This window comes from Ovis canadensis, chromosome X (assembly GCF_042477335.2).
Source record: "Ovis canadensis isolate MfBH-ARS-UI-01 breed Bighorn chromosome X, ARS-UI_OviCan_v2, whole genome shotgun sequence".
Classification (NCBI taxonomy): domain Eukaryota; kingdom Metazoa; phylum Chordata; class Mammalia; order Artiodactyla; family Bovidae; genus Ovis; species Ovis canadensis.
In genome coordinates, this window is record NC_091727.1 from 106,502,201 (window position 1) to 106,529,156 (window position 26,956).

The window sequence follows — 26,956 nt, forward strand, 5'->3', positions numbered from 1 at the left end:
GGTCAGGAAGCAGAAGTTAGAAGTGGACATGGAACAACAGACTGGTTCCAAATTAGGAAATGAATATGTCAAGGCTGTATATTGTCACCCTGCTAATTTAACTTATATGCAGAGTACATCATGAGAAACACTGGGCTGGAAGAAGCACAGGCTGGAATCAAGATTGCTGGGAGAAATATCAGTAACCTCAGATATGCAGATGACACCACATTTATGGCAGAAAGTGAAGAGAACTAAAGAGCCTCTTGACGAAAGTGAAAGAGGAGAGTGAAAAAAGTTGGCTTGAAACTCAACATTCAGAAAACTAAGATCATGGCATCCGGTCCCATCACTTCATGGGAAATAGATGGGGAAACAGTGGAAACAGTGGCAGACTTTATATTTTGGGGGGCTCCAAAATCATTGCAGATAGTGACTGCAGCCATGAAATTAAAAGACTCTTGCTCCTTGGAAGGAAAGTTATGACCAACCTAGATAGCATATATTAAAATGCAGAGACATTACTTTGCCAACAAAGGTCTGTCTAGTCAAGGCTATGGTTTTTCCAGTAGTCATGTATGGATGTGAGAGTTGGACTGTGAAGAAAGCTGAGTGCCAAAGAATTGATGCTTTTGAACTGTGGTGTTGGAGAAGACTCTTGAGAGTCCCCTGGACTGCAAGGAAATCCAACCAGTCCATCCTAAAGGGAGTCAGTCCTGAATACTCATTGGAAGAACTGATGCTGAAGCTGAAAGTCTAATACTTTGATCACCTGAAGCGAAGAACTGACACATTGGAAAAGACCCTGATGCTGGGAAAGATTGAAGGCAGGAGAAGGTGATGACAGAGGATGAGATGGTTGGATAACATCACCGACTTGATAGACATGATTTTGAGCAAGCTCTGGGAGTTGGTGATGGACAAGGGAGGCCTGGCGTACTGCAGTTCATGGGGTTGCAAAGAGTCGGACACGACTGAGTGACTAAACTGAACTGAACTGACCTTAAGTAACTTCTCTGATCTCTCTCAAACTCGATTTCCTCATCTTTAAGATGGGAAAATAACAGAAATTCTTTCATTGGGTGTTGTGAGGATGAAATAACACTTGTAAGGCACTTGGCACAATGCCTTGGCTTACCCAGCCCCGAATAACCATAAATATCATAACCATGGTTGTTATGACTATTAAGAAGCTATGATATTGATTGTTGTCAGACTTTATCACTGACTTGGTGTCCTGACATTAGCAGATTGCTCATTTAACCTTGCCATGGGTAATCAGGAAGATTCGCCAAATTAGCACAGACCAGCATTTTCAAGCATATTTTTCTTAGAATACTGACATTGCAAGATGCTCTGCCAGCAAAGGGTTCTGCAGTCAAGAGACACTGGAAAGCTATAGTCACATCTTGCCAAGTTATAACATGCACTGTATGAGCACTGCAAAATCTGAGAGCTCCTGCGGTCAAGAAACTTATTTTGTTTAATCTCCATTTTCCAGATTTATTTGCTAAGGTAACCTCTCCTCTCTCAGTTATGTGTATGTGGTATCTCAAAATTAATAGAGTAGTCTACAAAGTATATTCCATGAAACACGGATTTTGTCTAACTTTTTAAAAATTTTATTTATTTAGTTAGTTTTGGTCGCACTGGGTCTTCATTGCTTCATGATGGCTTTCTCTAGTTTCAGGGAGCAGGGGCTAACTCTCTAGTTGTGACATGCAGGCTTAGTTGCCATGAAGCATGTGGAATCTTCCTGGACCAAGGATGGAACCCATGTCCCCTGCACTGACAGGTGGATTCTTAACCACAGATCACCAGGAAGTCCTTGTCTAACTTTTTCATTTGAAAAATGGGAGACCTAATTGGGAGAAGGACTTTCCCCAAGGTCACACAGTAATAATAGATACATAGGCCTTGACTCCAGGTCTCCAAATCCTTATGTCTTTTATTCTAGGAAAGTCTCTTGGTATGCAATAATCATGGTCCACTGGAGAAGGGAACAGCAAACCATTTCAGCATTCTTGCCTTGAGAACCCCATGAACAGTATGAAAAGGCAAAAAGATAGGACACTGAAATATGAGCCCCCTAGGTCAGTAGAGGGCTGGAGAAGCTCCAGTATGCTACTGGAGAAGAGTGGAGAAATAGCTCCAGAAAGAATGAAGAGCCTGAGCCAAAGCAGAAATGACACCTAGCTGTGGATGTGACTGGTGATGGAAGTAAAGTCCGATGCTGTAAAGAACAATATTGCGTAGGAACCTGGAATGTTAGGTCCATGAATCAAGGTAAAATGGACGTGGTCAAGCAGGAGATGGGAAGAGGGAATGTCGACATTTTAGGAATCAGTGAACTAAAATGGACAGGAATGGGCGAATTTAATTCAGATGATCATTATATCTACTACTATGGGCAAGAACCACTTAGAAGGAATTAAGTAGCCCTCATAGTCAACAAAAGAGTCCAAAATGCAGTACTTGGGTGCAATCTCAAAAACAACAGAATGATCTCTGTTCGTTTCCAAGGCAAACCATTCAACATCACAGGAGTCCAAGTCTGTGCCCCAGCTACTAATGCCAAAGAAGCTGAAGTTGAATGGTTCTATGATGATCTACAAGACCTTCTAGAACTAACACCAAAAAACAGATGTCCTTTTCAAAATATGGCCCTGGAATGCAAGAGTAGGAAGTCAAGAGATATCTGGAGTAACAGGCAAGTTTGGCCTTGGAGTACAAAATGAAGCAGGGCAAACGCTAACAGAGTTTTGCCGAGTAGCAGACTGGTTGTAGCAAACACACTCTTCCAAAAACACAAGACTCTACACATGGACATGGTATCACCAGATGGTCAATACCAAAACCAGATCAATTATATTCTTTGCAGCCAAAGATGGAGAAGCTCTATACAGTTAACAAAAACAAGACCAGGAGCTGACTGTGGCTCAGATCATGAACTCCTTGTTGTAAAATTCAGACTTAAATTGAAGAAAGTAGGGAAAACTGCTAGGAGAAGGCAATGGCACCCCACTCCAGTACTCTTGCCTGGAAAATTCCGTGTACAGAGGATCCTGGTAGGCTTCAGTCCATGGGGTCGCGAAGAGTCAGACACGACTGAGCGAATTCACTTTCACTTTTCACTTTCATGCATTGGAGAAGGAAGTGGCAACCCACTCCAGTGTTCTTGCCTGGAGAATCCCAGGGACGGGGGAATCTGATGGGCTTCTGTCAATGGGGTTGCACAGAGTCGGACACGACTGAAGCGACTTAGCAGCAGCAGCAGCAGCAGCAGGGAAAACCACTAGACCATTCATGTATGACCTAAATCAAATCCCGTATGATTATGCAGTGGCACTGACAAATAGATTCAAGGGATTAGATCTGATAGACAGAGTGCTTGAAGAACTATGGACAGAGGTTTATAACATTGTACAAGAGGTGGTGACCAAAGCTATCCCCAAGGAAAAGGAATGCAAGAAGGCAAAATGGTTGTCTGAGGAGGCCTTACAAATAGCTGAGAAAAGAAGAGAAGTGAAAGGCAAAGGCAAAGGAGAAAGGGAAAGATATACCCAACTGAATGCAGAGTTCCAAAGAATAGCAAGGAGAGACACGAAAGCCTTCCTCAGTGATCAGTCCAAAGTAACAGAGGAAAACAAGAGAATGAAAAAGAACAGAGATCTCTTCAAGAAAATCAGAGATACCAAGGGAGTATTTCATGCTAAGATGAGCACAATAAAAGACAGAAATGGTATGGACCTAACAGAAGCAGAAGAGACTAAGAAGAGGTGGCAAGGATACACAGAAGAACTGTACAAAAAAGAGCTTCACGACCCAGATAATCACAATGGTGTGATCAGTCACCTAGAACCTGACATCCTGGAGTGCAAAGTCAAATGGGCCTTAGGAAGCATCACTACAAACAAAGCTAGTGGACGTGATGGAATTCCAGTTGAGCTATTTCAAATCCTAAAAGATGATGCTGTGAAAGTGCTGTCCTCAATATGCCAGCAAATTTGGAAAACTCAGCAGTGGCCACAAGACTGGAAAAAGTCAGTTTTCCTTCCAATCCCAAAGAAAGGCAAAGCCGAAGAATGTTCAAACTACCACACAATTGCACTCCTCTCACACGCTAGTAAAGTAATGCTCAAAATTCTCCAAGCCAGGCTTCAACAGTAGGTGAACCGTGAACTTCCAGATGTTCAAGCTGGATTTAGAAAAGACAGAGGAACCAGAGGTCAAATTGCCAACATCTATTGGATCATCAAAAAGGCAAAAGAGGTCCAGAAAAACATCTGCTTCATTGACTATGTTAAAGCCTTTGACTGTGTGGGTCACAATAAACTGTGGAAAATTCTGAAAGAGATGGGAATACCAGACCACCTGACCTGCTTCCCGAGAATCCTGTATGCAGGTCAGGAAGCGACAGTTAGAACCAGACATGGAACAACCAACTGGTTCCAAATTTGGAAAGGAGTACATCAAGGCTGTATATTGTCACCCTGCTTTTTTAACTTCTATGCAGAGTGCATCATGCCAAATGCCAGGCTGGATGAATCACAAGGTTGAATCAAGCTTGCCAGGAGAAATATCAATAACCTCAGATATGCAGATGTTGTTGTTGTTCAGTCATGTCTGACTCTGTGGCCCTATGGACTGTAGTAAGCCAGGCTTTCCTGTCCACCATCTCCCCAAGCTTGCTCAAACTCATGTCCATTGAGTCCATCTCATCTTCTGTCGTCCCCTTTCTCCTCCTGCCCTCAGTCTTTCCCAGCATCAGGGTCTTTTCCAATGAGTTGGCTCTTCGAATCAGGTGGCCAATATATTGGAGCTTCAGCTTCAGCATCAATCTTTCCTGCGAATACTCAGGGTTGATTTCCTTTAGGATTGACTGGTTTGATCTCCTTGCAGCTCAAGGGACTCTGAAGAGTCTTCTCCAACACCACAGTTTGAAAGTGTCCATTCTTCAGCACTCAGTCTTCTTTATGGTCCAACTCGGGCTTCCCTGGTGGCTCAAACAGTAATGACATGCAGATGACAACCCCCTGATGGCAGAAAGTGAAGAACTAAAGAGCCTCTTGAGGAGGGTGAGAGAGGAATGTGATAAAGCTGGCTTAAAACTCAACATTCAAAAAATGAAGATCATGGCATCTGGTCCCATCGTTTCATGGCAAATAAATGGGGAAACAATGGAAACAGTGACAGACTTCATTTTCTTGGGCTCCAAAATCACTGTGAATGGTGACTACAGCCACAAAATTAAAAGACACTTGTTCCTTGGAAGGAAAGCTATGACAAACCTAGACAGCATATTAAAAAAGCAGAGACCTTTGCTGACGAAGGTCTGTAGAGTCAAAGCTATGGTTTTTTCCAGTGGTCATGTATGTTTGTGAGAGTTGGAGCACAAAGAAGGCTGAGTGCCGAAGAATTGAAGCTTTTGAACTGTGGTGTTGGAGAAGACTCTTGAGAGTCCCTTGGACTGCAAGGAGATCCAACCAGTCCATCCTAAAGGGAGTCAGTCCCGAATATTCATTGGAAGGACTGATGCTGAAGCTGAAACTCCAATACTTTGGCCACCTGATGTGAAGAGTCAACTCACTGGAAAAGACCCTGATGCTCGGAAGGAGTGAGGGCAGAAGGAGAAAGGGGCAACAGAGGATGAGATAGTTGGATGGCATCACTGATTCAACGGACATGAGTTTGAGTAAACTCCAGGAGATAGTGAAGGACAGGGAACCCTGGCGTGTTGTAGAGTCAGACATGACTGAGCGACTGAACAACAGCAACAACAATAATGTGAACTGTAGGCTAATAAGTAGCTGTTTGATACCTTTGAAAACTCAAGGCCAAGGACACTTTATGATAGCCAGAGGTTTTGTATTGCAAAACCTGCAGCTTTAACAACCTTCACATTCTCTGGGACTGAGAGTTTCTTGCACATAAGGCAATAGGCAAGGGACCACGGATCACAGTTACTGGGACATTGTCTCTTGAACTGACACAAGATGAACGCCAGAGGGCGCCCGTTCCCAAGGCTATCAATTTAGACGCGAAGAGTAGGAAGCCACAGAACCAGCAAGCTTCAAATAAAGACTGCACTGGGACGACCCAGAGGGATGGTACGGGGAGGGAGGAAGGAAGGGGGTTCAGGATGGGGAACACGTGTATACCTGTGGCGGATTCATGTTGATGTAAGACAAAACCAATACAATATTGTAAGGTAATTAACCTCCAATTAAAATAAATAAATTTATATTAAAAAAAGAATTAAATGGAAAAAAGAATAAAAGGTTAAAAAAAAGGCTGACTGAAGAAGACAGAAGAAATATATTGTCACTAGAGGCATAATAATATTTAAGATATAAAGTCATGGGAGACAAATTAGAAAATAAAGGGAGGCTGAATAGGAGTATATCAACGTATAAAACTTGTTTTATAAACAACAAAACAAAGATAAATATAATTTGAAAAAATTGTATAGATATGGGTGTTTATTTATGTATATATGTATGTGTATATGCATATACATACATATATACTATAAAAATATATGAGATCAGCAATTTTCCAACCAGCCAAATTATGTCAAGTTCATATTAGATGAAATAACATAGAAATAATAATTGCTAATATTTATTAAGCACATTCTAGGTATTAGTATCTTATGTGCGCTACCTCACGAACTCTTATACAAGCCTATGAAGTAAGTGTTATTAGAGTACTGTCCTTGTTTTACACATGTGGAAACTGAGGCTTAAAAAATTTTGGGGGGGGCTTAAAATCTTAAATGACTTGTCCAATTTTACAATAAGAAGAGACAGCGGAGACTGCAAGTGTCCTCCTCATTCCCTCCCCATGGTTTATAAGGCCCTCTGTGGCCTGGCTCCAGCTTCTCTCTGCAGCCTTCCTCATCACAATTTGCATCCAGCAGGAATGAAGTCCAGTTCCCTGAACAGACCATGCTTCCTGCTTAGAACCCTCTTCTCTCCATCTTTACCCGACTCAATCCCACTTGTTCTTCTGGTCTCAGCGTAGACCTCACTTCCTCTAGCAGTCTTCTCTACTTTGCAAGTCTGGTTTAGGTGACCTTCCTTTCTGCTTCTCTAGCTCCCCGTCATATCATCACACTGCATGGCAGTTGTCCATTTCCTGATCTGTTGAGAATTTGGGGAGAGCAGAGACTAGGTCTCTCTTGCTGGCCATTGCACTCCCAGCTCCTGGCACAACACCTGGCATAAGTAAGTTCCCTATATGTACAGAAACTCCTCTACTTGAGACATTTCTTAGAGCCACAAAGCTTTATGGAGGGCAAATGTCATCAACTTTCTCTGCTTGCAGCAGCTTATCGACTGTCATTTTGGTCTCTGGCATTGGCATTCATCAGGTGTGTTTCTTGTGATTTTGCCTATGTTTGACCACTTCAATGAACATTGTTAATATATATGATACATACAAAAGCAGTAAGAGTGTTGAAAGTCTTAGTAATAAGTGATGTAGGGTTACAATAGAAAGGAAATTAGAATAGGTATGAAAATTACCAGTGTTGTACAAAAATATACATGAATAATTGAAGAATAGTCATGTCCGACTCTTTGCAATCCCATGGACTCTAGCCTACCAGGCTCCTCTGTCCATGGAATTTTCCAGGCAAGAGTACTGGAGTGGGTTGCTATTTCCTTCTCCAGAGGATCTTCCTGACCTAGGGATCGAACCCGGGTTTCCTGCATTGCAAGCAGACGCTTTACCATCTGAGCCACCACGGAAGCCCCAAATATTCTGATGGGCAAACACTAGATTATGCAACATGCGAACAATGCGGAGCCTATGGAGGCCAAAAAATCAAGAAGAAATAAGTATTTCGCCTGAGGAAATTAATGTCCTAAGCTAATTCCGAGAGCACCTTATTATGGGGAGAGATAGAGGTCTCTGCCAACTTTCCGGAAGTCATTTTTCAGTCCTTTAATGACACTACTGTCAGAGCTTCACTGCAAACCATTATTGTGAAATCTTGAATTTAAAGATGTTGTAGCCAAGAGCCAGGATAATCAATCTTTATGAAGAAGGGCTACATCCTTAAAAAAAAAAAAAAAAAGCAAGTTGCCCCCATTGTTCCATTTGTATAGAATTTTATAAAATGTTATCATCTAGGTTTTATAATTGATTATTACTTCTTGAATGCCTGTTAGAGGTCAAGCACTTCTGAACATTATCTCACTTAATCCTCACAATATCCCTGTGAGACAGATACTGTTATCCCATTCTACAGATTAGGAAACTGGCCTTGAAAGGTTAACTTCCTGAAAGTCACACAACTATGGAGTATTTATATTGGAATTGGAAACATATGAAAGAAAGTGTTAGTCTCTCAGTTGTGTCTGACTCTGCGACACCATGGAGCCCACCAGGCTCCTTTGTCCATGGGATTCTCCAAGTAAGAATGCTGGAGTGGGTGGCCATGCCTTTCTCCAGGGGATCTTCCCAACCCAAGGATTGAACCTGGATATCCTGCACTGCAAGCGGATTCTTTACTGTCTGAGCTGCTTCCCGAAAGTCACACAACTATGAAGTGTTTATATTGGAGTTGGAAGCATAATTTTGTTGAATCCAACATGCTCTTATTTTTTTTTAAATTTTCATCCATTATATTCAATTTTATTATTGATATAGTTGGATTTACATCCTGTATTCTACTTTTCTTTCCTACATGCCCCATGTCTTATTTTTAAATAATTAAGTTTTAAATTTTTGGCTGTGCTAGGTCCTCATTGTTGCACAGGTTCTTTCTCTAGTTTCTGCAAATGGGGGCTTCTCTCTAGTCTCAGCGCATGGGTTTTCCATTGCGGTGGTTTCTCTTGTGGAGCACTGGCTATAGAACTCGGGCTCAGTAGTTGTGGCACATGGACTTAGTTGATCTGAAGCATCTGGGATCTTCCCAGATCAGGGATCGAACCCTTGTTCCCAGCATTGGCAGGCAGATTCTTAACCACTGGGCCACCAGGGAAGTCCCAACATGCTCTTTTCACTACACCAACTAGCCTTCCCTATTATCTAATTTCATCCTTACAACAGTCATACAAATGAAGGTAAGCAAAGTATTTCTCCGTCTTCAGATGAAGCAGGGAAGCCCAGAAATGCTCAAGGTCCCACCATTAGGTAGTGTGAGAAACAGAGGTAAACGCCAATCTCTTTTTTTGTGGTTCCGCTCCACTTGCGGGATCTTGTTCCTCAACCAGGGATTGAACCTGGGCCACAGCAGGGAAAGCCCAGAATTCTAACCACAGAAGCCCTAAACTCAAATCTTTTATCTCTAAGTCCAGTGCTCTTTCCAGGTGACCATACCTTTGCTTCTTCAGAGACTGGTTAAACGCTCATGGTTGGAGCCTTTATGAGGGTTGGGCCTTAATGGCCTGAGGAGAGGTAAGGGAGGGGCAGTGTGCTCTTTTGGTGGGATGAGGGAGGGAGCTGCGCCTGAGGCCCTGGCCCTTGGATATTGTCTCCCAGCTTCTAGGTTTTCACTTTTCACTTTCCTGCATTGGAGAAGGAAATGGCAACCCACTCCAGTGTTCTTGCCTGGAGAATCCCAGGGAAGGGGGAGCCTGGCGGGCTGCCGTCTATGGGGTTACACAGAGTCGGACACGACTGAAGCGACTTAGCAGCAGCAGCAGCTTCTAGGTACTTGCCCTTGCCCTGGCCTTTTAGTGACATTCCTAATCTGTCCGATGGAAATTGTCCCTTGTTGACCTTTACTCTTCAAATGCAATCCTGGCCAGGCTATATGGGGTATGATAGATTTCGTGTGTCCTTTATTGGCTTTTTGGCTAAGATCAAGTGGTGGCTCAGACGGAAAGCGTCTGTCTACAGTGCGAGAGACCTGGGTTCGATCCCTGGGTCGGGAAGTTCCCTGGAGAAGGAAATGGCAACCCACTCCAGTACTCTTGCCTAGAAAATCCCATGGACGGAGGAGCCTAGTGTCCATGGGGTTGCAAAAGTTGGACACGACTGAGCGACTTCACTTTTTTTTTCACTTTTTTCAAAACATTGTGTTCTGGATTAGGAGGCCTCTGGATAATTGGTTTGGTGACAAACTGGTCTTGTATGGTTAATTGCCAGCTTGTATCTTTAGGGAAATTGAACAGAATGACCCGTTTGTGGATTAATGCTTTATAGGGTTTCCCTCGTGGCTCAGACGGTAAAGAAGCTGCCTGCAATGTGGGAGACCTAGGTTCGATCTCTGGGTTAGGAAGATCCCCTGGAAAAGGGAATGGCAACCCACTCCAGTATTCTTGCCTGGAGAATCCCATGGACAGAGTAGCCTGGTGAGCTACAGTCCATGGGGTTGCAAAGAGTCAGAACTGACTGAGCAACTAACACTTTCACTATGCTATCCTGGAACTCAGGGCTGCCTAGGAGGGTGCCACGGTCCTGGAGTAGATATTAAAGCCTGAGAACAGATTCTGGTCAACTTTCCTGAAATGGTTTCCTGAGAGCTATATGTTTTTCATTTTAATGAGATTGTATCCATTTCTTTCTTTTTTAAAAAATGTTAAATTTATTTTTGGCTGTGGGTCTTCGCTGTGGCGTGGGGGCTTCTCCAGTTGTGCGCAGGCCTGTCTTATTGCAGAACGTGGGCTTTAGCGTGCAGGGGCTCTCTAATTGTGGCACACAGGCTTAGTTGCCCTGCGGCATGTGGGATCTTAGTTCCCTGACCAGGGACTGAACTCACGTCCCCTGCATTGGAAGGTGATTTCTTTTTCTTTTTTTTTCAATTAAAAAAAATTAATTTAATTGGAGATAATTACTTTACAGTATTGTGATGGTTTTTGCCATACATTGACATGAATCGGCCACAGGTACACGTGTCCCCTCATTCTGAGCCCCCCCTCCCACCTACCTCCCCACCCATCCCTCTGGGTTGTCTCAGAGCACCAGCTTTGAGTGCCCTGCTTCATGTGTTGAACTTAAACTGGTCATCTATTTTACATATGGCAGTATACACGTTTCAATGCTATCCTCTCAAACCATCCCACCCTCGCCTTCTCCCATAGAGTCCAAAAGTCTGTTCTTTACATCCGTGTCTCTTTTGCTGTGGAAGGCGGATCCTTAACCACTGGACCACCAGGGAAGTCCCCAATATTGTTGCCATGTCTGACATATCTATCTTTAAGGATTTCAAATATTATTATTAGTTTAGCTTGCCATTAATCTGATGTTGAGCTTTTATGCAGTTGCATAATACCTATGCACAATACTAATGCATAATACTCAATATAAATGTATGGAAATGTAGAGGACTCCTGCCTTCAGCCAAGATGGAGTAACGAGGACTGAATTTATGTCCTGCCTGGAACAACCAAAAAAGATTAAAAAAAAAATACAAAATTCATGAGACAATGATTGTTTTTTAAACACACATCAGGCAATAAATAAAAACTGATCTCTCAAAGATGGTTAAAAAATTAGGTGAGTCCTCTGATGGATGCCGGCTACATAAGCTGCAGGGCCCAGTCAAAATGAAAATGTAAACGCCTTTAGCAAAAGGCACAAAAAAAAGTTTTCCTTCCCCACCCCCCAGTCTCTCTCCTAACCCACCATGGTGACTATTATGTGCTGTTTAATGCTACACTCTCTCAGACACGGGATACTTGCAGGTCAAGTGCAGACCCTCACAGAGGTGCCCAGAGGCTGTGCCTCTGACAAGGCATGCACACACATGCTTGTAGCAAACCAGCTGCTGGCTTCTGCCCCATATTGTTCATTTGCTCAGTTGTGTCTGAATCCTTGTGACCCCATGGACTGCAGTATTCTAGGCTTCCTTGTCCTTCACCATCTCTCCAAAGTTTGCTCAAACTCATGTCCATTGAGTCAGTGATGCCATCCAACCATCTCATCCTCTGTCATCCCCTTCTCCTCCTGCCCTCAGTCTTTCCCAGCATCAGGGTCTTTTCCAATGAATCAATTCTTCACATCAGGTGGCCAAAGTATTGGAGCTGCAGCTTCAGCATCAGTCCTTTCAGTGAATATTCAGGACTGATTTCCTTTAGGATTGCCTGGTTTGATCTCCTTGCAGTCCAAGGGACTCTCAAGAGTCTTCTCCAACACCACAGTTCAAAAGCATCAGTTCTTTGGCGCACAGTCTTCTTTGTGGTCCAACCCTCACATCTGTACAGGACAACTGGGAAAAAAAACATGGCTTTGACTATATGGACCTTTGTTGGCAAAGTGATGTCTCTGTTTTTTAATATGCTGTCTAGGTTTGTCAGAGCTTTTCTTCCAAGGGGCAAGCATCTTTTAATTTCGTGGCTGCAGTCACTGTCCACAGTGATTTTAGAGCCCAAAAAATAAAGCTTGTCACAGTTCAGTTCAGTCGCTCAGTCGTGTCCGACTCTTTGCGACCCCATGAACTGCAGCACACCAGACCTCCCTGTCCATCACCAACTCCCAGAGTTCACTCAGACTCACATCCATTGAGTCAGTGATGCCATCCAGCCATCTCATCCTCTGTCATCCCCTTCTCCTCCTGCCCCCAATCCCTCCCAGCATCAAAGTCTTTTCCAATGAGTCAACTCGTCGCATGAGGTGGCCAAAGTATTGGAGTTTCAGCTTCAGCATCAGTCCTTCCAATGAACACCCGGGACCGATCTCCTTTAGGATGGACTGGTTGGATCTCCTTGCAGTTCAAGGGACTCTCAAGGGCCTTCTCCAACACCACAGTTCAAAAGCATCAATTCTTTGGCATTCAGCTTTCTTCACATTCCAACTCTCATATCCATACAAGACCACTGGGAAAACCATAGCCTTGACTAGACGGACCTTTGTCAGCAAAGTAATGTCTCTGCTTTTTAATATGGTGTCTAGGTTGGTCATAACTTTCCTTCCAAGGAGTAAGCGTCTTTTAATTTCATGGCTGCAGTCACCATCTGCAGTGATTTTGGAGCCCAGAAAAAGAAAGTCAGCCACTGGTTCTGCTGTTTACCCATCTATCTGCCATGAAATGATGGGACCAGATGCCATGATCTTAGTTTTCGAATGTTGAGCTTTAAGCCAACATTTTCACTCTCCTCTTTCACTTTCATCAAGAGGCTCTTTAGTTCTTCTTTACTTTCTGCCATAAGGGTGGTGTCATCTGCATATCTGAGGTTATTGATATTTCTCCCAGCAATCTTGATTCCAGCTTGTGTTTCTTCCAGTCCAGCATTTCTCATGATGTACTCTGCATATAAGTTAAATAAGCTTGTCACAGTTTCCATTTTTTCCCCCATCTATTTGCCAGAATCCCATGGACAGAGGAGCTTGGCGAGCTTCAGTCCATGGGGTTGCAATGAGTCAGACATGACCAAGCAACTCACACACACACACACACACACACACACACACACACACACACTTGCCATGGCGTGATGGGACCAGATACCATGATCTTAGGGGTTTTTTTTAAATAATATTTATTTTTACTTATTTATTTGACTTTGCCAGGCCTTAGTTGCAGCATGTGGGATCTAGTTCCCTGACCAGGGATTGAACCTGGGCCCCCTACATTGGGAGCACAGGGTCTTAGCCACTGGACCATCAGGGAAGTTCCCATGATCTTAGTTTTCTGAATGCTGAGTTTTAAGCCAGCTTTTGCACTCTCCTCTTTCATGTTCATCAACAGGCTCTTTAGTTCCTCTTCGCATTCTGCCATTAGGGGGTGTCATCTGCATATCTGAGGTTATTGATGTTTCTCCCAGCAATGTTGATTCGAGGGTGTGATTCATCTAGCCTGGTATTTTGCATGATGTACTCTGCATACAAGTTAAATAAGCAGGGTGACATAGCCTTGATGTACTCCTTTCCCAATTTGGAACCAGTCCATTGTTCCATGTCTGGTTCTAACTGTCCTTTCTTGATCTTCATACTGGTTTCTCAGGAGGCAGGTAAGGTGGTCTGGTATTCCCATCTCTTGAAGAATTTTCCACAGTTTGTTGTGATCCGCACAGTCAAAGGCTTTAATATAGACAATGAAGCAGAAGTAAGATGTTTTTTCTGGAACTCTCTTGCCTTTTCGATGATCCAACAGATGTTGGCAATTTGATCTCTGGTTCCTCTGCCTTTTCTAAATACAGCTTGTACATCTGAAATTTCTCAGTTCACATACTGCTGAAGTGTAGCTTGAAGAATTTTGAGCATTACCTTGCTAGCATGTGAGATGAGTGCAATTGTGTTGTAGTTTGAACATTCTTTGGCATTGCCTTTCTTTGGGACTGGAATGAAAACTGACTGTTTCCAGTCCTGTGGCCACTGCTGAGTTTTCCAAATTGGTGGCATATTGAGTGCAATGCTTTGACAGCATCATCTTTTAGGATTTTCAATAGCTCGGCTGGAATTCCATCACCGCCACTAGCTTTGTTTGTAGGGATACTTCCACTTGACTTACTTCACATTCCAGGATATCTGGCTCTAGGTGAATGATGGACCCATCATGGTTATCTGAGTCATTAAGACCTTTTTTGTACAGTTCTTCTGTGTATTATTGCTGCCTCTTCTTAGTCTCTTCTGCTTCTGTTAGGTTAATACCATTTCTGTCCTTTATCAAGCCCATATTTGCATGAAATGTTCCCTTGGTATCTCTAATTTTCTTGAAGAGATCTTTAATTTCCCCCATTCTATTGTTTTCCTCTATTTCTTTGCATTGTTCACTTAAGAAGGCTTTCTTGTCTCTCCTTGCTATTCTTTGGAACTCTGAATTCAGTTGTGTATATCTTTCCATTTCTCCTTTGCCTTTTGCTTCTCTTCTTTTCTCAGCTATTTGTATGGCCTCCTCAGACAACCATTTTTGCCATCTTGCATACCAACCACTGAGTCAGTGCCCTCAGAAAGGTAAGCCAGGAATCTCCACTTCCCATGGATCTGACACCCCAAACCACTGTGGATGGGCAGCCCCCAAGAGTACTGAAACTTCTGTGCCAAGATGGGTAGATAACTAAGAAAGTAGGCAAGAGGTTCATCTTAGCTGAATCTCCTGTGATGTTGCCAGCTTGTGGTAGGGATGGTTGCCACCATGCCCCTACCTGAGATGCCACAGGGACAAGCATTTGATCCTGACATCATGAGAAATGCTGGACTGGAAGAAACCCAAGCTGGAATCAAGATTGCCAGGAGAAATATCAATAACCTCAGATATGCAGATGACACCACTCTTACGGCAGAAAGTGAAGAGGAACTAAAAAGCCTCTTGATGAAAGTAACAGAGGAGAGTGAAAAAGTTGGCTTAAACCTCAACATTCAGAAAACGAAGATCATGGCATCCGGTCCCATCACTCCATGGGAAATAGATGGAGAAACAGTGGAAACAGTGTCAGACTTTATTTTTGGGGGCTCCAAAATCACTGCAGATGGTGATTGCAGCCACGAAATTAAAAGACGCTTACTCCTTGGAAGGAAAGTTATGACCATCCTAGATAGCATATTGAAAAGCAGAGACATTACTTTGCTGACTAAGGTCCGTCTAGTCAAGGCTATGGTTTTTCCAGTAGTTATGTATGGATGTGAGAGTTGGACTGTGAAGAAGGCTGAGTGCCGAAGAATTGATGCTTTTGAACTGTGGTGTTGGGGAAGACTCTTGAGAGTCCCTTGGACTGCAAGGAGATCCAACCAGCTCATTCTAAAGGAGATCAGCCCTGGGATTTCTTTGGAAGGAATGATGCTAAAGCTGAAACTCCAGTACTTTGGCCACCTCATGCGAAGAGTTGACTCATTGGAAAAGACTCTGATACTGGGAGGGATTGGGGGCAGGAGAAGAAGGGGACGACAGAGGATGAGATGGCTGGATGGCATCACTGACTCGATGGATGTGAGTCTGAGTGAACTCCAGGAGTTGGTGATGGACAGGGAGGCTTGGCGTGCTGCGATTCATGGGGTCACAAAGAGTCGGACATGACTGAGCGACTGAACTGAACTGAACTTCCTTGTACCCATGCCCAAGCCCCCATTGCTGACAGACAGCAGCATTAGTTGTTAGGTGAGGGGATGAGGGAGGAGGCTGGGATGCTAGAGAGAGAGTGGTTGGCAAGAAACTATCCAAAGAAGTAGTAAAACAGAGAGAGGAAGGGCAGCGTGTGAACCCAGGCTCCAAGCCCTCAGTGTATGCTCTTTTGTCTCATGGGATTTCACTTACAAAACACAAAAGTAAAATTATTATGAAGTTCAAGATGGTGGCCACAGAGTATTAAAGCCAAACATGGGCCCTTTTGAAGCTTGGGGCCCTGCACTACTGTCACAGGTCCATGGAGCCAGCTTTGTTTACCAAAAAAGGTGAACCAAGGCAGCCTGGCAGACTTCCTAGACTGAGTAGACATAGATGAGCATCTGGAGGCTCCACGGCAACTGGAGCACCTAAGACAGAATCACAGAGAGGAGAGAACTGCACAGAGGTGGATCTCCAGAGATCTGCAGGTGTCGCCCCTCAAGTGTTCAGCAGAAAAGTAAGCAGTGCATTCATGTGAGGAAAATAACCCACAGAGAAGAGGACCATCTGAAAGAACGTGAACAAACAATGCGTGGTGCTCCTGTAAGGCCAGGAATAGTGCCTGTTCCCACCAGCCTGAATAGAAAACCTCGTGACTCACAGGGCATTGAGGAGACAGATAAGTCTTGCTGGAGTAGTGGAGAATAATTAACACTAGAAAGCTCAAGAAGATTCATAGTAGTACAAAAATATACAAGACCCAAATGGTAAAATTGACAGTGCCCAGCTTCCAATTAAAATTGCTAGACATGCAAAGAAGCAAGGAAACACAACCCATGAGGAGCAGCATAATCAATTGATCAAAAACAAAGCAGAAATGTTAGAAGGAGCAGGAAATATTAAACCAGTTATAACTGTATTTCATATGTTCAAAAAATTTAGTCACATGGAAGATAAAGAAAAGACACAAAATGAACTCACAGAGATAAAAACTACAATGTTCAATATGAAATATATATCAGATGGAATTCACTGCAAATTAGACATTGTGAATGAACATATGAGTGATCTTAAAGGTATAGCAATTGAAAATATCTGACAAAAATGAAATTGGACCCCTATCTTATACCATGCACAAATATCACCTCAAAACGGATTAAAGACTTTAACGTAAGACCTAGATTGATAAATTAAAGAACTCATAGAATTCAACAGAAACAAAACAAAAACAAAACATCCAATCAATAAATGGGCAGAGGAACTGCACAGATATTTTTCTAAAGAAGATGTCAGCAAATGGCTGACAAGTATAATAAAAGATGTTCAACATCATTAAGCATCAATGAAACACAAATCAAAACAATGAGATGTCACCTCATGCCTGTTAAAAGGAATACAAATCAACAAAATGTCTACAAAAAACAAATGCTGGAGAGGATGTAGAGAAGAGGAAATACTTACACACTATTGGTGGGAAGGTAAATTGGTGCAGCCACAGGTGAAAACAGTATGGAGGTTCCTCAAAAACTTAAAAATAGTCTTTCCATATGATTCAGCAATTCTACTTCTGGGTTTAGATCCAATGGAAATGAATAAAGGATCTCAGAGATATCTGCCCTCCCATGTTCACTGAAGCATTGCTCACAATAGCCAAAGTATGGAAACAATCTAAATGCCTATCAATGGATGAATGGACAAGGATATGGATAAATATATATATGGATATAAATATTTGTCCATATATAATGGAGATATATATATATATCTCATGGAATATTATTGTTATGATTAAGAAGTAAATCTTCCCATTTGTGACAGTATGGATGGTGTTTGAGGGCATTATGCCCTGAAGAGAAATAAGACAGAGAAAGGCAAATACTGTATGAAATCACTACTGTGGATTTTTTTTTAAAAAGTCAAACTCATAAGAAGAGAGTAGAAAAATTGTTTCCAGGGGCTGGAATTGTTGGTAAAGGGATATAAACTTTCCGTTATAAGATAAATATGGTCTGAGGACCTAATATAGAACATGGTCACTATAGTTAACACTGTATTGTATAATTAAGTAAATAATGAGGTGATGGATGTGTTGGTGGAAACTCCTTCACAATATACATATATATGAGCGGTAAGATACCCCACGTCCAAGGTCAGTAGTGGCAGCCATGATGTGATACCCCATGTCCAAGGTAAGGAGCAGCGGCTGCACTTTGCAGGAGCAGCCGTGAAGAGATAACCCATGTCCAAGGTAAGAGAAACCCAAGTAAGATGGTAGGCACTGAGAGAGGGCATCAGAGGGCAGACAGACTGAAACCACAATCACAGACAACTAGCCAATCTGATCACATGGATCACAGCCTTGTCCAACTCAATGAAACTATGAGTCATGTCTTGTAGGGCCACCCAAGATGGATGGGTCATGGTGGAGAGGTCTGATAAAATGTGGTCCACTGGAGAAGGGATTGGTAAACCACTTCAGTATTCTTGCCTTGAGAACCCCATGAACAGTATGAAAAGGCAAAATGATAGGATACTGAAAGAGGAACTCCCCAGGTTGGTAGGTGCCCAGATAACTCCAGAAAGAATGAAGGGATGGAGCCAAAGCCAAAACAATATCCAGTTGCGGATGTGACTGGTGATAGAAGCAAGGTCCAATGCTGTAAAGAGCAATATTGCATAGGAACCTGGAATGTCAGGTCCATGAATCAAGGCAAATTGGAAGTGGTCAAACAGGAGATGGCAAGAGTGAACATTGACATTTTAGGAATCAGTGAATTACAATGGACTGGAATGGGTGAATTTAACACAGATGACCATTATATCTACTACTGTGGCCAAGAATCCATTAGAAGAAATGGAGTAGCCATCATAGTCAACAAAGAGTCCAAAATGCAGTACTTAGATGCAATCTCAAAAAACGACAAAATGATCTCTGTTCGTTTTGAAGGCAAACCATTCAATATCAGGGTAATCCAAGCCTATGGCCCGACCAATAACACTGAAGCAGCTTAAATTGAATGGTTCTATGAAGACCTACAAGACCTTTTAGAACTAACACCCAAAAAAGATGTCTTTTTCATTATAGGGGACTGGAATGCAAAAGTAGGAAGTCAAGAAACACCTGGAGTAACAGGCAAATTTGGCCTTGGAGTACAGAATGAAGCAGGGAAAAGGCTAACAGAGCTTTGACAAGAGAATGCACTGGTCATAGCAAACACCCTGTTCCAACAACACAAGAGAAGACTCTATACATGGACATCACCAGATGGCCAACACTGAAATCAGACTGATCATATTCTTTGCAGCCAAAGATAGAGAAGCTCTATATAGTCAGCAAAAATAAGACTGGGAGCTGACTGTGGCTCAGATCATGAACTCCTTATTGCCAAATTCAGACTTAAATTGAAGAAAGTAGGGAAAACCACTAGACCATTCAGGTATGACCTAAATCAAATCCCTTACGATTATACACTGGAAGTGACAAATAGATTCAAGGGATTTGATCTGATAGAGTGCCTAATGAACTATGGATGGAGGTTCGTGACACTGTACAGGAGACAGGAATGAAGACCATCCCTAAGAAAAAGAAATGCAAAAAAGCAAATGGCTGTCTGAGGAGGCCTTACAGATAGCTGTGAAAAGAAGAGAAGCAAAAGCAAAGATATACCCATTTGAATGCAGAGTTCTGAAGAACAGCAAGGACAGATAAGAAAGTCTTCCTCAGTGATCAGTGCAAAGAAATAGAGGCAAACAATAGAATGGGAAAGACTAGAGATCTCTTTAAGAAAATTAGAGATACCAAGGGAACATTTCATGCAAAGATGGACTCAATCTTTATTGACAGAAATGGTATGGATCCAACAGAAGCAGAAGATATTAAGAAGTGGTGGCAAGAATACACAGAACTGTACAATAAAGATCTTCAAGACCCAGATAATCATGATGGTATGCTCACTCACCTAGAACCAGACATCCTGGAATGTGAAGTCAAGTGGGCCTTAGGAAGCATCACTATGAACAAAGCTAGTAGAGGTGATGAATTCCAGTGGAGGTATTTCAAATTCTGAAAGATAATGCTGTGAAAGTGCTGTACTCAATATGCTAGCAAATTTGGAAAACTCAGCAGTGGCCACAGGACTGGAAAAGGTCAGTTTTCATTCCAATCCCAGAAAGCCAATGCCAAAGAATGATCAAACTATCACACAATTGCACTCATCTCACATGCTAGCAAACTAATGCTCAAAATTCTCCAAGCCAGGCTTCAGCAATACGTGAACTGTGAATTTCCAGATGTTCAAGCTGGATTTAGAAAAGGCAGAGGTACCAGAGATCAAATGGCCAACATCCGTTGGATCATCGAAAAAGCAAGAGTTCCAGAGAAACATCTATTTCTGCTTTATTGACTACAGCAAAGCCTCTGACTGTGTGGATCACAATTCCCTTGGTATCTTTAATTTTTCTTGAAGAGCTCTCTAGTATTTCCCATTCTATTGTTTTCCTCTATTTCTTTGCATTGATCATCGAGGAAGGCTTTCTTCTCTCTCGTTGCTATTCTTTGGAACTCTGCATTCAAATGGGTATATCTTTCCTTTTCACAGCTATTTATAGGGCCTCCTCAGACAACCATTTTGCCTTTTTGCATTTCTTTTTCTTGGCGATGATCTTGATCACTGCGTCCTGTGCAATGTCAGGAATCTCTGTCCATAGTTCTTCACGCACTCCGTCTATCAGATCTAATCCCTTGAATCTATTCATCACTTCCAGTGTATAATCATAAGGGATTTGATTTAGGTCATACCTGAATGGTCTAGTGGTTTTCCCTACTTCAATTTAAGTCTGAATTTGGCAATAAGGAGTTCATGATCTAAGCCACAGTCAGCTCCCAGTCTTGTTTTTGCTGACTGTATAGAGCTTTTCCATCTTTGGCTACAAAGAATATAATCAATCTGATGGCTTACCTTTTCTTTAGGGCTTCCCTGGTGGCTCAGTTGTAAAGAATCCGCCTGGCAACACAGGAGACACAAGTTTGATCCCTGGTCTAGAGATCCCACATGCTGTAGAGCAACTAAACTTGTGCACCACAACTACTGAGCCTGTGCTGTAGAGCCTAGGAGTTGCAAGTACTGAAGCCCACCCGCCCTAGAGCCCATGCTCTGCAACAAGAGAAGCATGGCAATGAGAAGCCTGTGGACTGCAGTCAGAGAGTAACCCCCACTCGGCCCAACTGGATAAAAGCCTGTGCAGCTATGAAGACTCAGCAAAGCCAAAAATAAATAATTATATAAAAAATTATATAATGTAGTACACCCTCCCTCTTATTGTTGGTGTATTTATCCTTGAAAACAGGCAGGAGGGACTTCCTTGGTGATCCAGTAGTTAAGAATCCACCTTGCAATGCAGGGGATACAGGTTAGATCCCTGATTAAGGAACTAGGATCCCACATCCATGGAACAACTATACCCGAGTACTGCAACTACTGGGCCTCTGTGCTCTGGAGGCTGTGAACCACAACTAGAGAGTCCGTGTGCTGAAACTAAGATCTGACACAGCCAAATAAATAAATAGTAATAATAAAAAAGAGAAAACAGGCAGATCTAGAAAAGCAGAGAAAAATTAAAATAAACATTATATGATCCAAAGCTTGAGAAATCGTACAGTGATTTATTCATGGGTCCTAATTTATAACTCCTGATTTCTTGCTAATAGACTACTTAGAGAATTCAAACTATTAACTGAAAGTCTTAAAATAGTATAAAATTATATCCAGAAAATTAATTTTACTGGGTTTCTTTAGAATTGTTCATAGATGAGAAACATTCTTTTCAGTGGCGAGGGATCTATACATAAAAATAAAGCCATTAAGAGACTCGTTTAGTTTTACTATTTATCTAGCCACATTGGGTCTTATTCATAGCACATGGGCTCTTCCAGCTCTTGGTTGCTGGCACATAGGCTTAGTTGCCCTGCAGCACGTGAGACCTTAGTTCTCCAATCAGGGGTCAAACATGTGTCCCTTATGTTGAAGGAAGATTCTTAATCACTGGACTACCAGGGAAGTCCCGAGACTCTTCTTTTAAAGTTGAGTTGTGGAGATTATTTTCTTGTTATCACCTATTTAGTTTGTAACCTAGATAAATGCTACCTGCATTAATGTTTTAAAGCAAGAAATAAAATTACTTATTCTATTAAATATTTGCCATATTCTTGAATACTTCAAATTTGAATATTGTATATTGAATTTGAACACATTGTATAGAACAATGTAGTTTATAACAGTTAAATATCAGATGTATATGATCATTGAATCATTTTATCTCAAGATGGATCTATTTGCAAATAATAGCAGTGATCCTTAACCCAAGTCTTTAACAGCTCATTTATTTTTGACCCATTTTGAGATATAAATTGAAAACTGTAATAAAACTGCTTTTGAAAATAAACAAGCAACAAACAAAACTATCCGAAAGGAAATATAAAGGGACTTCCCTGGCAGTCCAGTGGTTAAGACTCAGAGTTTTCAATGCAGGGGATGAGGGTTTGATCCCTGGTTGGGAAACTAAGATCCTGCATACCTCATGGCCAAGAAAAAAAAGGAAACAGAAAAACAAGACCAAAAAGCATAAATGAACTGTGAGAGAATCTTAAATGGCCTAACTGAAGTTCATAAGGGAGGGAGAGAGCGAGAAAATGTCTGAAAGAAAGGCAAAAGAGTTTCCAAACTTTATGACTACTATAAACTCACAGATCCAAAAAGCTCAATGAACCCCAAATTACAACAGGAAGAAACACCACCATAAGGAACACCATAATGAAACAGTTCAAAACATGTGGCAAACAAAAAAACTTAAAAGCAACCAGAGAAAAAAAGAGGTTTTGTACACAAATAATGACATCAGATTTCTCACTGGAAACTATGCAAATAAGAAGGCAGTGGAATAAAACATTGAAAATACTAAAAGAAAAAAAACTATAAACCTAGAATTCTGTATCTAATATCTTCCAAAAATGAAGGTGAAGTATGTTCAGACATTTAAAAAAAAACAGAAAGAACTCATTACCAACAGATCCCCCACTAAAAGGAATGCTCAATGATGTCCTTCAGACAGAAGAAAAATTATGCTAGGTGGAAATCTGGATCTACATAGGGAATGAACAGCTTTGCAAATGATAACTACATGGGTAAACATGTAAGATTAAAAAACTTTTTTTTATTTACTTATTTAGCTGTCATGGTTCTTCAATCTTCATTGTGACTTGCAGGATCTTTCAGTTGCGGCATGCAAACTCTTGTGGCATGTGGGATCTAGTTCCCTGACCAGGGACTGAACTCAGGCCCCCTGCATTGGGAGTGCAGAGTCTTAGCCACTGGATCACCAGGGAAGTCTCAATATGTAAGAGTTTAAAAAATCATTTAAATCTCTTTATATTTGATTTAAAATAAAAACAGTAACAGCATTTCATGTAGTTTATAAAATATGTAAATAGAATGTGATTCTTATAGTATAAATGAAGTGGTATAGTGTCACCCAAAAGTAGAATACGACAGGTTAAATTGTATGACTATAAAATCTAAAGTAACCACTAAAATACCTTCAGAACAGTTAATAAACCAGTAAAAGTGGTAAAAATAATGTTCAATTAATACTAAGTCTAATTCACCACTTTTTCCATTTATGAATCAAATCATATTTTGATTTGATCTGAGAACATTTTAGCATAAGTCCCCATAGATTTTCCCCTGTTTTTTTCCCCAAAAGTTTTATAGTTTTACACATTAAGACCACAAGAAAATTTTAAAATTGAAACCAACTTAAGAGATCTCTGGGATAACATTAAGTGTACCAACATTTGCATTATAAGGGTCCCAGGAGGAGAGAGAAGATTGAAAATGTATTTAATGAAATTATGGCTGAAAATTTCCCAAACCTGAAGAAGGAAACATCTGTACAGGAAGCACAGACATTCCCAAACAAGATCCACACAATGACATATCATAATTAAAATGGTAAAAGTTAAAAATAAAGAGTTCTTGGGACTTCCCTGGTGGTGCAGTGCTTAAGATTCAATGCTTCCACTGCAGGGAGCATGGGTTCAATCCCTGTTTGGGAAAAATTCAGCATTTTACATGCAATGAGTTTTAAAGGAAGCAAGAGAAAAACGAAGAGTCATGTACAAGGGAATCCCCATAAGGCCATCAATTTATTTCTCTGCAGACACTTTGCAGGCCAGTAGGGAATGGCATGATATATTTAAAGTGCTGAAAGGGAAAAACCTATAACCTAGGATACTCTACCCAATAAGATTATCATTTATATGGATAACCAACAAGGTCCTACTGTATAGAACAGGGAACTCTGCTCAATGTTATATGGCAGTCTGGATAAGAGGGGAGTTTGGAGGAGAATGGATACATGTATACATATGGCTGAGTCCCTTCACTGTCCACCTGAAATTATCACAACATTGTTAATCAGCTATATTCCAATATAAAATGAAAAGTTAAAAAAGATTATCATTTAGAAAAGAAAATGAGATAAAGGACCTTCTAAGATAAGCAAAATCTAAAAGATTCATCAATACTAAACCTTGGAAAAAATTCTCCAAGTGGATAAAAAGAATCTACAGGAAAGGGAAAATCCCATTCAGAAAGGCAATTATACAGTAAGGACTGAAAATCAACCACTTAAATAGGCCAGTTTGAATATAGAAAGACAAAAATTCATAAAAACTAAAACAATTAAGGGATAAGCATGAAGATATAAAATAGGACATCAAAAATACAAAATGGAATGGAAGGGAGTAAAAAATATGCTCTTTTAGAATGTGTTTGAATTTAAATGACTACCAGTTTAAAATGAATAGATATAATTATAGGTCAACATATATGAACCCTATGGTAACAGTAATTAAAAACAAAACATCCACAAAAACTAAAAAGATAGGTACTCAAGAATACTACTAAAGAAAATCATCAAACCACACGGGATGAAACAAAAGAAATAAACAGAGAACTACAAAAACAACTGGAAAACAAGTGATAAACTGGTAATAAGTACAATGTTGTTGTTTTAGTTGCTAAGTTGTGTCCAACTTTTTTGCAACTCCATGGATCGATAATTATTTTAAGTAATAATAAAGAAAGAGTTCTTAACCACATCGAGTTATTGCCAATCAAAAGACATAGGGTGATTTGATTTAAAAAAAAAACCCATATATTTCAATATGGTGCCTGCAAGAGACTCACTTCAGGACGAAGGGCTTCCCCAGTGGCTCAGATGGTAAAGAATCTGCCTGCTAATGCAGTAGACTTGGATTCAATCCGAGTTGGGAAGATACCCTGGAAAAAGGCATGGCAACCCATTCCAGTATTCTTGCCTGGAGAATTCCATGACAGAGAAGCCTAGTGGCCTACAGTCCATGGGATCACAAAGAGTCAGACAGACTGCAAGGACACACACAGACTGAAAGCTAATATTCCTAACCATTAGGCAACCAGGGAACACCCTATATCAAGCATTTTTTTCCCCAATCATAATGGCATGAAACTAGAAACCAATACAGGAAGAAAATGGGGAAAGTACAAACAAGTGGATACCAAAAATGTTATTCAAACAGGAAATCAGAGGGAATTCCTTGACATTCCAGTGGTTAGGATTCAGCATTTTCACTGCCATGGCCTGGGTTCAATCCCAGCTTGGGGAACTAAGATCTCGAAAGTTAAGTGAAGCGGCAAAAACAACAACAACAACAACAAAAACCAAAAACAAAGAGAAAAATTAAGAAAAGGATAAGACAGACTATAAGAAAAATGGCAAAATATTTGAACACTACAAAAGAGGAAATCCATATGGCTAAATTAATATGTGAAAAACATGCTTAACCTTATTAGTAATCAAGAAAATGAAAATTAAAATCACAACGGAGATGATAACAAATATGCAAGGAAACAAACCACTCTCAATGAATTCTCAGAAATAATAAACAAGTACATATCCCTCAAGTGCTTTAGATATTGGAATTACCTGATACAGAAAACAAAGTTGCTAATGTAAAAAAAAAAATATTTAATTGAAAGAACCACAAAAATGAGCCATCAACAGCAGACTATCGAAATGATCAGGTAGATTTATAAAAGAAGCAAACAGGATTTTTAGAAATTAAAAAAATGCAAACTGTTTAAAAGTTCAGTAGATGAATTAAACAGAAGATTGGGCACTGAAGACAGAATGTTTATTGGAAAACAGTTCTAAAGAAATTACCAAGAATGCAGCCTTACGGTTTGAAAATACGAGAGAGAGAGAGATAAATAAAATACGAGAGAGAGAGGTAAATAAAATACGAGAGAGAGAGAGGTAAATAAAATAAGCTTTATATGTCTGACTTAAGTTCAGGGGGAGAAAGGAGAAAGAATGGAGGAGGCAATAGTTGAAAAACAAAATAATGGTTGAGATTTTTTTCAGAACTAATTTAAGACATGAATTCACATGCAAATGAAGCACTATTATATGCCAAGGATAAATAAAAGCAAATCCACAGTTCTCCATACTGAAACTGCACAACATCTGCTACAAAGAGGCAATCTAAACTGTAATCAGACTGATAAGTCATGATCATCTGTAAAGGAGAAAAATGAGGGTAACGGGCAGATTCTTTATCACAATAATGGAACCTGGAAGGCAGTATGATGGTATCTTCCAAGTGCTGAGAAAAAATAACAGGCAACCAAGAATTGTGTGGCTTGAAAAATAACATTTCAAAACAGAGTTGAAAAAAAAATGTTCTTGGTCAAGAAAAAACAAATTTACACAATATACCTACAACCCAATACATTTATAAAAGATGTACTTCAAGAAGGAAAGAAAATTAACTGAGAAAGAAGCTCTGAGATGCCAGGATGGTGAAGGAAAAATCTGACAAGTATATAATCTATACTTGGTATAAAATAGTTCATTTATTTAGCATGTATTATGTATCACCTGCTAGAGTAAACTGAATAATACAGCATATTCAAAAGCAGAGACATTACTTTGCCGACTAAGGTC

General features: G+C 40.8%; 1 long non-coding RNA gene and 1 other non-coding gene across 2 annotated transcripts in view; one reads left to right on the forward strand and one right to left on the reverse strand.

Annotated features, from left to right (window-relative positions):
* Positions 1 to 26,956, forward strand: part of LOC138931167 (uncharacterized) — a 111,424-nt gene that overhangs the window by 14,562 nt on the left and 69,906 nt on the right. The gene's annotated exons all lie outside the window — the stretch shown is intronic.
* TRNAG-CCC (transfer RNA glycine (anticodon CCC)) lies at positions 13,471 to 13,543 on the reverse strand. The gene has a single exon. It is a non-coding gene; the product is annotated as a tRNA-Gly (tRNA).